Raw genomic sequence first — 9,490 nt, 5'->3', positions numbered from 1 at the left:
CCTGCTCACATTTTGTCCATGCTCTCACACAGTAGCCCAAGTAGGCTGTATATATTGTAAACAGAATCATGTCTTCTCCATTTTAAGACTTTTAAAGTGGCTTACTGCATTTAGAATAAAATGTAAATGTATGACTCTGGCCTATGAAGACCTACATAATCTGGCTTTAGGCCACCTCTACTCCTCTAGACCAAAACACTAAAGCTACAGAACATTCTTTCTTTCTTTCTTTCTTTTTTTTTTTTTAGTTAGTTAATTTATTTATTTGTCTGCATCAAGTCTTAGTTGTGGCACACAGGATCTTTGTTGTGGCACACAGGATCTTTTTTGTAGCATACAGGATCTTTCATTGCAGCGTGCGGGCTCTTCGTTGCTGCGAGTGAGCTTCTCTCTAGTTGTGTCACGTGGGCTTAGTTGTCCTGCAGCATGTGGGATCTTAGTTCCCCAACCAGGGATTGAACCCATGTCCCTTCATTGGAAGGCATATTCTTAACGACTGGACCACCAGGGAAGTCCCACAGAACATTCCTTCTGTTCCTGGGACACGCCAATATTGTTTCCACCTTAAGGCTCATTATATTGTACTTGAGGTTTTATCTGCCAGGAATGTTTTTTCCCCTAACTCTTATCCGGCATTTCCCATTTTATACTTTAGGACTCCTCCATGACAATTTCCTGCACTTAGTAAACTATAATTTCTCGTTGAACAGGGTCATTTTCTTTATTATTCACCTAGAAAAGTGTCTGTCACATGGTTGGTTCTCAATAAATATTTGACAAATAACATGTTTTTCGGAGTTCTCGTGTTGATTCTATAATGGCAAGTGTCACTTGTTCGAAGCAATTAGCTTCTTTGAGTGTCACCTTCTTAATTTGTAAATTCATAAGTTTGGACTACAACTTGATTATTTAGATACATTTCAGATTTAATGCTACAAGGTTTGTAGGCTATAATAATGCCATAGCCTGCCTCTGATACAAATAACCAGATTGGGGGGTGGGGAGTGAAAATAAACCAAAAATATGAATTTGCTCAATTTTTTTTTTTTTCTATCTTGTACTTTGATTAACAGTTAGATCATTCTGCTACTAGTCTATAGGCAATGCTTTGGTAGTAGTTTTACAGTCCAAACCACTAATTTTTAAAATTTCCTGTTTAATTCAGAAACAAAATTTGATTGACTATTTTTGTGAGAATTGAAGTTTATGTTAAAACAACTGTGCATAATTGTTAAAAAGTATTAAAATAATATTATATTTTTATAACATGTGGGAAGAGAGGCAAGAGCAGGTCTTTGTTTAAATTCTACCTCTGCACCTCAGTAGTGGCATGATTGGGACAAATTTTAACATCTCTGAACTTCGGTTTCCTCTTACTATAAATGATGGTGTGATACTTAAGTCATAGGAATGTGCTGAAGATAAAGTTCCTATGTAGTTTCTCACACAAAATAGAAACTCAACTATAATCAATGATCTTCCCCCATTTCTTTCTTCTTGCATACACTTCTATTCAAATATCAAAGCATTTTTTTTCCCTGTGATCAATGAATTATTCTAACAGTGGTTCTGTAACCAGCCTGGAGGAGAATCACAGTGAGAAGAGCAGTGAATTAAACATTTTTGGCACTTCGTTAATGCTTCTCAGGAATCTTCTTGTACCAGAAACTCCCCTCCATGCCCCTGCACAACCACTACCTATGTCCCAGAAAGAAAATTTTAAACTAGCTCAAAAACTAAGGAAGGAAAGGACTCCTATGTTCATATTTAGTTTCTACCAGGACAAGAGAATAGATACAAATTACACATAACCACAGAACTCTTTATCTGTAAGAAATCTTATTGTCTTTTACCCAAGAGAAAGAGATTTTTCCAAAGATTGATTGCTTACTGTTTTTTGTTTTTTAACATCTTTACTGGGGTATAATTGCTTTACAATGGTGTGCTAGTTTCTTCTCTATAACAAAGTGAATCAGCTATACACATACATACGTTCCCACATCTCCTCCCTCTTGCATCTCCCTCCCTCACCCCCTCCCTATCCCACCCCTCCAGGCGGTCACAAAGCAGCCAGCCAATATCCCTGTGCCATGCGGCTGCTTCCCACTGGCTATCTACCTTAAGTTTGTTAGTGTATATATGTCCATGCCTCTCTCTCGCCCTGTCACAGCTCACCATTCTCCCTCCCCATATCCTCAAGTCCATTCTCCAGTAAGTCTGTGTCTTTATTCCTGTCTTACCCCTATGTTCTTCATGACATTTTTTTTTTCTTAAATTCCATATATATGTGTTAGCATATGGTATTTGTCTTTCTCTTTCTGACTTACTTCACTCTGTATGACACACTCTAGGTCTATCCACCTCATTACAAATAACTCAATTTCATTTCCTTTTATGGCTGAGTAATATTCCATTGTATATATGTGCCACATCTTCTTTATCCATTCATCCGACGATGGACACTTAGGTTGTTTCCATCTCTGGGCTATTGTAAATAGAGCTGCAATGAACATTTTGGTACATGACTCTTTTTGAATTATGGTTTTCTCAGGGTATATGCCCAGTAGTGGGATTGCTGGGTCATATGGTAGTTCTATTTGTAGTTTCTTAAGGAACCTCCATACTGTTCGCCACAGTGGCTGTACCAATTCACATTCCCAGCAGCAGTGCAAGAGTGTTCCCTTTTCTTCACACCCTCTCCAGCATTTATTGTTTCTAGATTTTTTGATGATGGCCAATCTGACTGGTGTGAGATGATATCTCACTGTAGTTTTGATTTGCATTTCTCTAATGATTAATGATGTTGAGCATTCTTTCATGTGTTTGTTGGCAGTGTGTATATCTTCTTTGGAGAAATGTCTATTTAGGTCTTCTGCCCATTTTTGGATTGGGTTGTTTGTTTTATTGTTATTGAGGTGCATGTGCTGCTTGTAAATTTTGGCAATTAATCCTTTGTCAGTTGCTTCATATGCAAATATTTTCTCCCATTCTGAGGTTGTCTTTTCGTCTTGTTTATAGTTTCCTTTGCTGTGCAAAAACTTTGAAGTTTCATTAGGTCCCATTTGTTTATTTTTGTTTTTATTTCCATTTCTCTAGGAGGTGGGTCAAAAAGGATCTTGCTGTGATTTATGTCATAGAGTGTTCTGCCTATGTTTTCCTCTAAGAGTTTGATAGTTTCTGGCCTTACATTTAGGTCTTTAATCCATTTTGAGCTTATTTTTGTGTATGGTGTTAGGGAGTGTTCTAATCTCACACTTTTATGTGTTCCTGTCCAGTTTTCCCAGCACCACTTATTGAAGAGGCTGTCCTTTCTCCACTGTACATTCCTGTCACCTTTATTAAAGATAAGGTGTCCATATGTGTATGGGTTTATCTTTGGGCTTTCTATCCTGTTCCATTGATCTATCTTTCGATTTTTGTGCCAATACCATACTGTCTTGATTACTGTAGCTTTGTAGTATAGTCTGAAGTCAGGGTGCCTGATTCCTCCAGCTCCATTTTTCATTCTCAAGATTGCTTTGGCTATTCAGGGTCTTTTGTGTTTCCATACAAATTGTGAAATTTTTTGCTCTAGTTCTGTGAAAAATGCGTGGTAGTTTGATAGTGATTGCATTGAATCTATAGATTGCTTTGAGTAGCAGAGTCATTTTCACAATGTTGATTCTTCCAATCCTAGAACATGGTATATCTCTCCATCTATTTGTATCATCTTTAATTTCTTGCATCAGTGTTTTATAATTTTCTGCATACAGGTCTATTATCTCCTTAGGTAGGTTTATTCCTAGATATTTTATACTTTTTGTTGCAATGGTAAATGGGAGTGCTTTCTTGATTTTACTTTCAGATTTTTCATCATTAGTATATAGGAATGCCAGAGATTTCTGTACATTAATTTTGTATCCTGCTATTTTACCAAATTCATTGATTAGCTCTAGTAGTTTTCTGGTAGTATCTTTAGGATTCTCTGTATATAGTATCATGTCCTCTGCCAACAGTGACAGCTTTACTTCTTCTTTTCCAATTTGGATTCCTTTTATGTCCTTTACTTCTCTGATTGCTGTGGCTAAAATTTACAAAACTGTGTTGAATAAGAGTGGGCAACCTTGTCTTGTTCCTAATCTTAGTGGAAATGCTTTCAGTTTTTCACCACTGAGGATGATGTTGGCTGTGGGTTTGTCATATATGGCCTTTATTATGTTGAGGAAAATTCCCTCTATGCCTACTTTCTGCAGGGTTTTTATCATAAATCAGTGTTGAATTTTGTCAAAAGCTTTTTCTGAATCTATTGAGATGATCATATGGTTTTTCTCCTTCAGTTGGTTAATATGGTTTATCACATTGATAGATTTGAGTATATTGAAGAATCCTTGCATTCATGGAATAAACCCCACTTGATCATGGTGGATGATCATTTTAATGTGCTGTTGGATTCTGTTTCCTAGTATTTTGTTGAGGATTTTTGCATCTATGTTCATCAGTGATATTGGCCTGTAGTTTTCTTTCTTTGTGACTTCCTTGTCTGGTTTTGGTATCAGGGTGATGGTGGCCTCATAGAGGGAATTTGGGAGTATTCCTCCCTCTGCTATATTTTAGAAGAGTTTGAGAATGATAGGTGTTAGCTCTTCTCTAAATGTTTGATAGAATTCGCCTGTGAAGCCATCTCGTCCTGGGCTTTTGTTTCTTGGAAGATTTTTAATCACAGTTTCAATTTCAGTGCTTGTGATTGGTCTGTTCATATTTTCTATTTCTTCCTGATTCAGTCTTAGCAGGTTGTGCATTTCTAAGAATTTGTCCATTTCTTCCAGATTGTCCATTTTGTTGGCATAGAGCTGCTTTTAGTAATCTCTCATGATCTTTTTTTATTTCTGCAGTGTCAGTTGTTACTTCTCCTTTTTCATTTCTAATTCTATTGATTTGAGTCTTCCTTTTTTTCTTGATGTGTCTGGCTAATGGTTTATCTATTTTGTTTACCTTCTCAACGAACCAGCTTTTAGTTGTATTGATCTTTGCTATCATTTCCTTCATTTCTTTTTCATTTATTTCTGATCTGATTTTTATGATTTCATTCCTTCTGCTAGCTTTGGTTTTTTTTTTTTTTGTTCTTCTTCTCTAATTGCTTAAGGTGAAAGGTTAGGTTGTTTATTCGAGATGTTTCCTGCTTCTTAAGGTGGGTTTGTATTGCTATAAACTCCCCCCTTAGAACTGCTTTTGCTGCATCCCATAGGTTTTGGCTCATTGTGTCTGCATTGTCATTTGTTTCTAGGTATTTTTTAAATTTCCCCTTTGATTTCTTCAGTGATCACTTCTTTATTAAGTAGGGTATTGTTTAGCCTCCATGTGTTTGTATTTTTTACAGATCTTTTCCTGTAATTGATATCTAGTCTCATAGTGTTGTGGTTGGAAAAGATATTGATACAATTTCAATTTTCTTAAATTTACCAAAGCTTGATTTGTGACCCAAGATATGATCTATCCTGGAGAATGTTCCATGAGCACTTGCGAAAAATGTGTATTCTGTTGTTTTTGGATGGAGTGTCCTATAAATATCAATTAAATCCATCTTGTTTAATGTATCATTTAAAGCTTGTGTTTCCTTTTATATTTTCATTTTGGATGATCTGTCCATTGGTGAAAGTGGGGTGTTAAAGTCCCCTACTAAGAATGTGTAACTGTCAATTTCCATTTTGATGGTTGTTAGTATTTGCCTTATATATTGAGGTGCTCCTATTTGGGTGCATAAATATTTACAATTGTTATATCTTCTTCTTGGGTCAATCCCTTGATCATTATGTAGTGTCCTTCTTTGTCTCTTCTAATAGTCTTTATTTTAAAGTCTATTTTGTCTGATATGAGAATTGCTACTCCAGCTTTCTTTTGGTTTCCATTTGCATGGAATATCTTTTTCCATCCCCTTACTTTCAGTCTCTCTGTGTCTTTAGGTCTGAAGTGGGTCTCTTGTAGACAGCATATATAAGGGTCTTGTTTTTGTATCCATTCAGCCAATCTGTGTTTCTTGGTGGGAGCATTTAGTCCATTTACATTTAAAGTAATTATCTATATGTATGTTCCTATTCCCATTTTCTAAATTGTTTTGGGTTCGTTATTCTAGGTCTTTTCCTTGTCTTGTGTTTCTTGTCTAGAGAAGTTCCTTTAGCATTTGTTGTAAAGCTGGTTTGGTGGTGCTGAACTCTCTCAGCTTTTGCTTGTCTGTAAAGGTTTTAATTTCTCCATCAAATCTGAATGTGAACCTGCTGGGTAAAGTAATCTTGCTTGCAGGTTTTTCTCCTTCATCTCTTTCAGTATGTCCTGTCACTCCCTTCTGGTTTGCAGGGTTTCTGCTGAGAGATCAGCTGTTAACCATATGGGGATTCCCTTGTGTGTTATTTGTTGTTTTTCCCTTGCTGCTTTTAATATGTTTTCTTTGTATTTAATTTTTGACAGTTTGAATAATATCTGTCTTGGTGCATTTCTCCTTGGATTTATCCTGTATGTGATTCTCTGTGCTTCCTGGATTTGATTAAGTATTTCCTTTCCCATATTTGGGAAGTTTTCAACTATAATCTCTTCAAATATTTTCTCAGTCCCTTTCTTTTTCTCTTCTTCTTATGGAACCCCTATAATTCGAATGTTGGTGCATTTACTGTTGTCCCAGAGGTCTCTGAGACTGTCCTCAGTTCTTTTCGTTCTTTTTTCTTTATTCTGCTCAGCAGTAGTTATTTCCACTATTTTATCTTCAAGGTCACTTATCCGTTCTTCTGCCTCAGTTATTCTGCTATTGACCCCGTCTAGAGTACTTTTAATTTCATTTATTGTGTTGTTCATCATTGCTTGTTTCATCTTTATTTCTTCTAGGTTCTTGTTAAATGTTTCTTGCATTTTGTCCATTCCCTTTCCAAGATTTTGGATCATCCTTACTATAATTATTCTGAATTCTTTTCAGGTAGACTGCCTATTTCCTCTTCTTTTGTTAGGTCTGGTGCATTTTTATCTTGCTCCTTCATCTGCTGTGTGTTTTTCTATCTTCTCATTTTGCTTATCTTACTGTGTTTGGGGTCTCCTTTTTGCAGGCTGCAGGTTCGTATTTCCCGTTGTTTTTGATGTCTGTCTCCAGTTGCTAAGGTTGGTTCAGTGGGTTGTGTAGGCTTACTGGTGGAGGGGACTAGTGCCTGTGCTGTGGTGGATGAGGCTGTATCTTGTCTCGCTAGTGGGCAGGTCCACATCTGGTGGTGTGTTTTGGGGTGTCTGTGGACTCATTATGATTTTAGGCAGCCTCTCTGCTAATGGGTGGGGTTGTGTTCCTCTTTTGCTAGTTGTTTGGCATAGGTTGTCCAGCACTGTAGCTTGCTGGTCATTGAGTGAAGCTGGATGCTGGTGTTAAGATGGATGTGTCTGGGAGATTTTTGCCATTTGATATTATGTGGAGCTGGGAGGTCTCTTGTGGACCAGTGTCCTGAAGTTGGCTCTCCCACCTCAGAGTCAGAGCCCTGACTCCTGGCTGGAGCACCAAGAGCCTTTCATCTACATGGCTGAAAACAAAAGGGAGAAAAAGTAGAGAGAATTAGTAGAAGTAGGAAGAAATAAAGAAAGAAAGGAAGGAGGGAAGGAAGGAAGGAAGGAAGGAAGGAAGGAAGGAAGGAAGAAAGAAAGAAAGAAAGAAAGGGGAAGGAAGAAAGAAAGAAAGAAGAAAAGAAAGGAAGAAGGCAAGAAGGAAAGAAAGGAGGGAGGGAGGGAGGAGGGAAGGAAGGAAGGAATGAGGGAAGGAAGGAAAAAATACAGAAAGAAAGAAGATACAGTAAAATAAAATAAAGTATAATAAAGTTATTTAATTAAAAAAATATTTATTAAAAAAAATGGATGGATAGAACTTAGGACAAATGGTGGAAGCAAAGCTATACAGACAAAATCTTACACAGAAGCATACACATACATCCTCACAAAAAGAGGTAAAGGAAAAAGTCATAAACCTTGCTCTCCAAGTTCACCTCCTCAATTTGGGATGTTTCATTGTTTAAAGGGGGGAAGGAAGGAAAGAAAGAAAGAAAGAAAGAAAGAAAGAAAGAAAGAAAGAAAGGAGGGAGGAAAGAAAAAAGAAAGAAAGAAAGAAAGAAGGAAAGAAAGAAAGAAGGAAAGAAAGAAAGAAAGAAAGAAAGGAGGGAGGAAAGAAAGGAGGGAGGAAAGAAAGAAACAAGGTAAAGTATAGTAAAGTTATTAAAATTAAAATTAATTATTAAGTAAAAAATTTTTTAAAAAAAGGACGGATAGAACCCTAGGACAAATGGTGGAAGCAAAGTTATACAGACAAGATCTCACACAGAAGCATACACATACACATTCACAAAAAAAGGAAAAGGAGAAAAAATCATAGATCTTGCTCTCGAAGTCCACCTCCTCAATTTGGGATGATTCGTTGTCTATTCATGTATTCCACAGATGCAGGGTATATCAAGTTGATTGTGGAGCTTTAATCCGCTGTTTCTGAGGCTGCTGGGAGAGATTTCCCTTTCTTTTTTTTTGTTCTCACAGCTCACAGGGGCTCAGCTTTGGATTTGGCCCTGCCTCTGCATGTAGGTCGCTGGAGGGCATCTGTTTTTTGCTCAGACAGGACGGGGTTAAAGGAGCCACTGACTCGGGGGCTCTGGCTCACTCAGGCCGGGGGGGAGGGAGGGGCATGGAGTGTGGGACGGGCCTGCGATTGCAGAGGCCGGTGTGACATTGCACCAGCCTGAGGCCCGCCGTGCGTTCTCCCGGGGAAGTTGTCCCTGGATCCCGGGAACCTGGCAGTGGCGGGCTGCACAGGCTCCCCAGAAGAGGGCTGTGGATAGTGACCTGTGCTTGCACACAGGCACCTTGGTGGCAGCAGCAGCAGCCTTAGTGTCTCCCGCCCGACTCTGGGGCCCATGCTTTTAGCCACGGCTCACGCCCGTCTCTGGAGTTCCTTTAAGCAACGCTCTTAAACCCCTCTCCTCACGCACCAGGAAACAAAGAGGGAAGAAAGTTTCTTGCCTCTTCGGCAGGTACAGACATTTCCCCGGACCTCCTCCCGGCTAGCCATGGTGCACTAACCCCTTCAGGCTATGTTCAAGCCGCCAGCCCCAGTCCTCACCTTGCGCTCAGACCGAAACCCGAACCTCAGCTCGCAGCCCCGCCCACCCCGGCGGGTGAGAAGACAAGCCTCTCGGTCTGGTGAGTGCTGGTCTGCACCGATCCTCTGTGCGGGAATCTCCCCACTTTGCCATCCGTACCCCTGTTGCTGTGCTCTCCTCCACGGCTCCAAAGCTCACCCCTCCGCCTCCCGCAGTCTCCGCCCGTGAAGGGGCTTCCTATTTTGTGGAAACTTTTCCTCCTTCACAGCTCCCTCCCACTGGTGCAGGTGCCATCCCTATTCTTTTGTGTCTGTTTTTTCTTTTTTTTATTTTGCCCTACCCAGGTACGTGGGGAGTTTCTTGCCTTTTGGGAGGTCTGAGGTCTTCTGCCAGCATTCAGTAGATGT

This window comes from Lipotes vexillifer, unplaced genomic scaffold (genome assembly GCF_000442215.2).
Source record: "Lipotes vexillifer unplaced genomic scaffold, Lipotes_vexillifer_v1.1 scaffold1150, whole genome shotgun sequence".
Taxonomy (NCBI): Eukaryota; Metazoa; Chordata; class Mammalia; order Artiodactyla; family Lipotidae; genus Lipotes; species Lipotes vexillifer.
The sequence above is the reverse complement of the archived record's forward strand: the minus strand, read 5'-3'. Positions refer to the sequence as shown.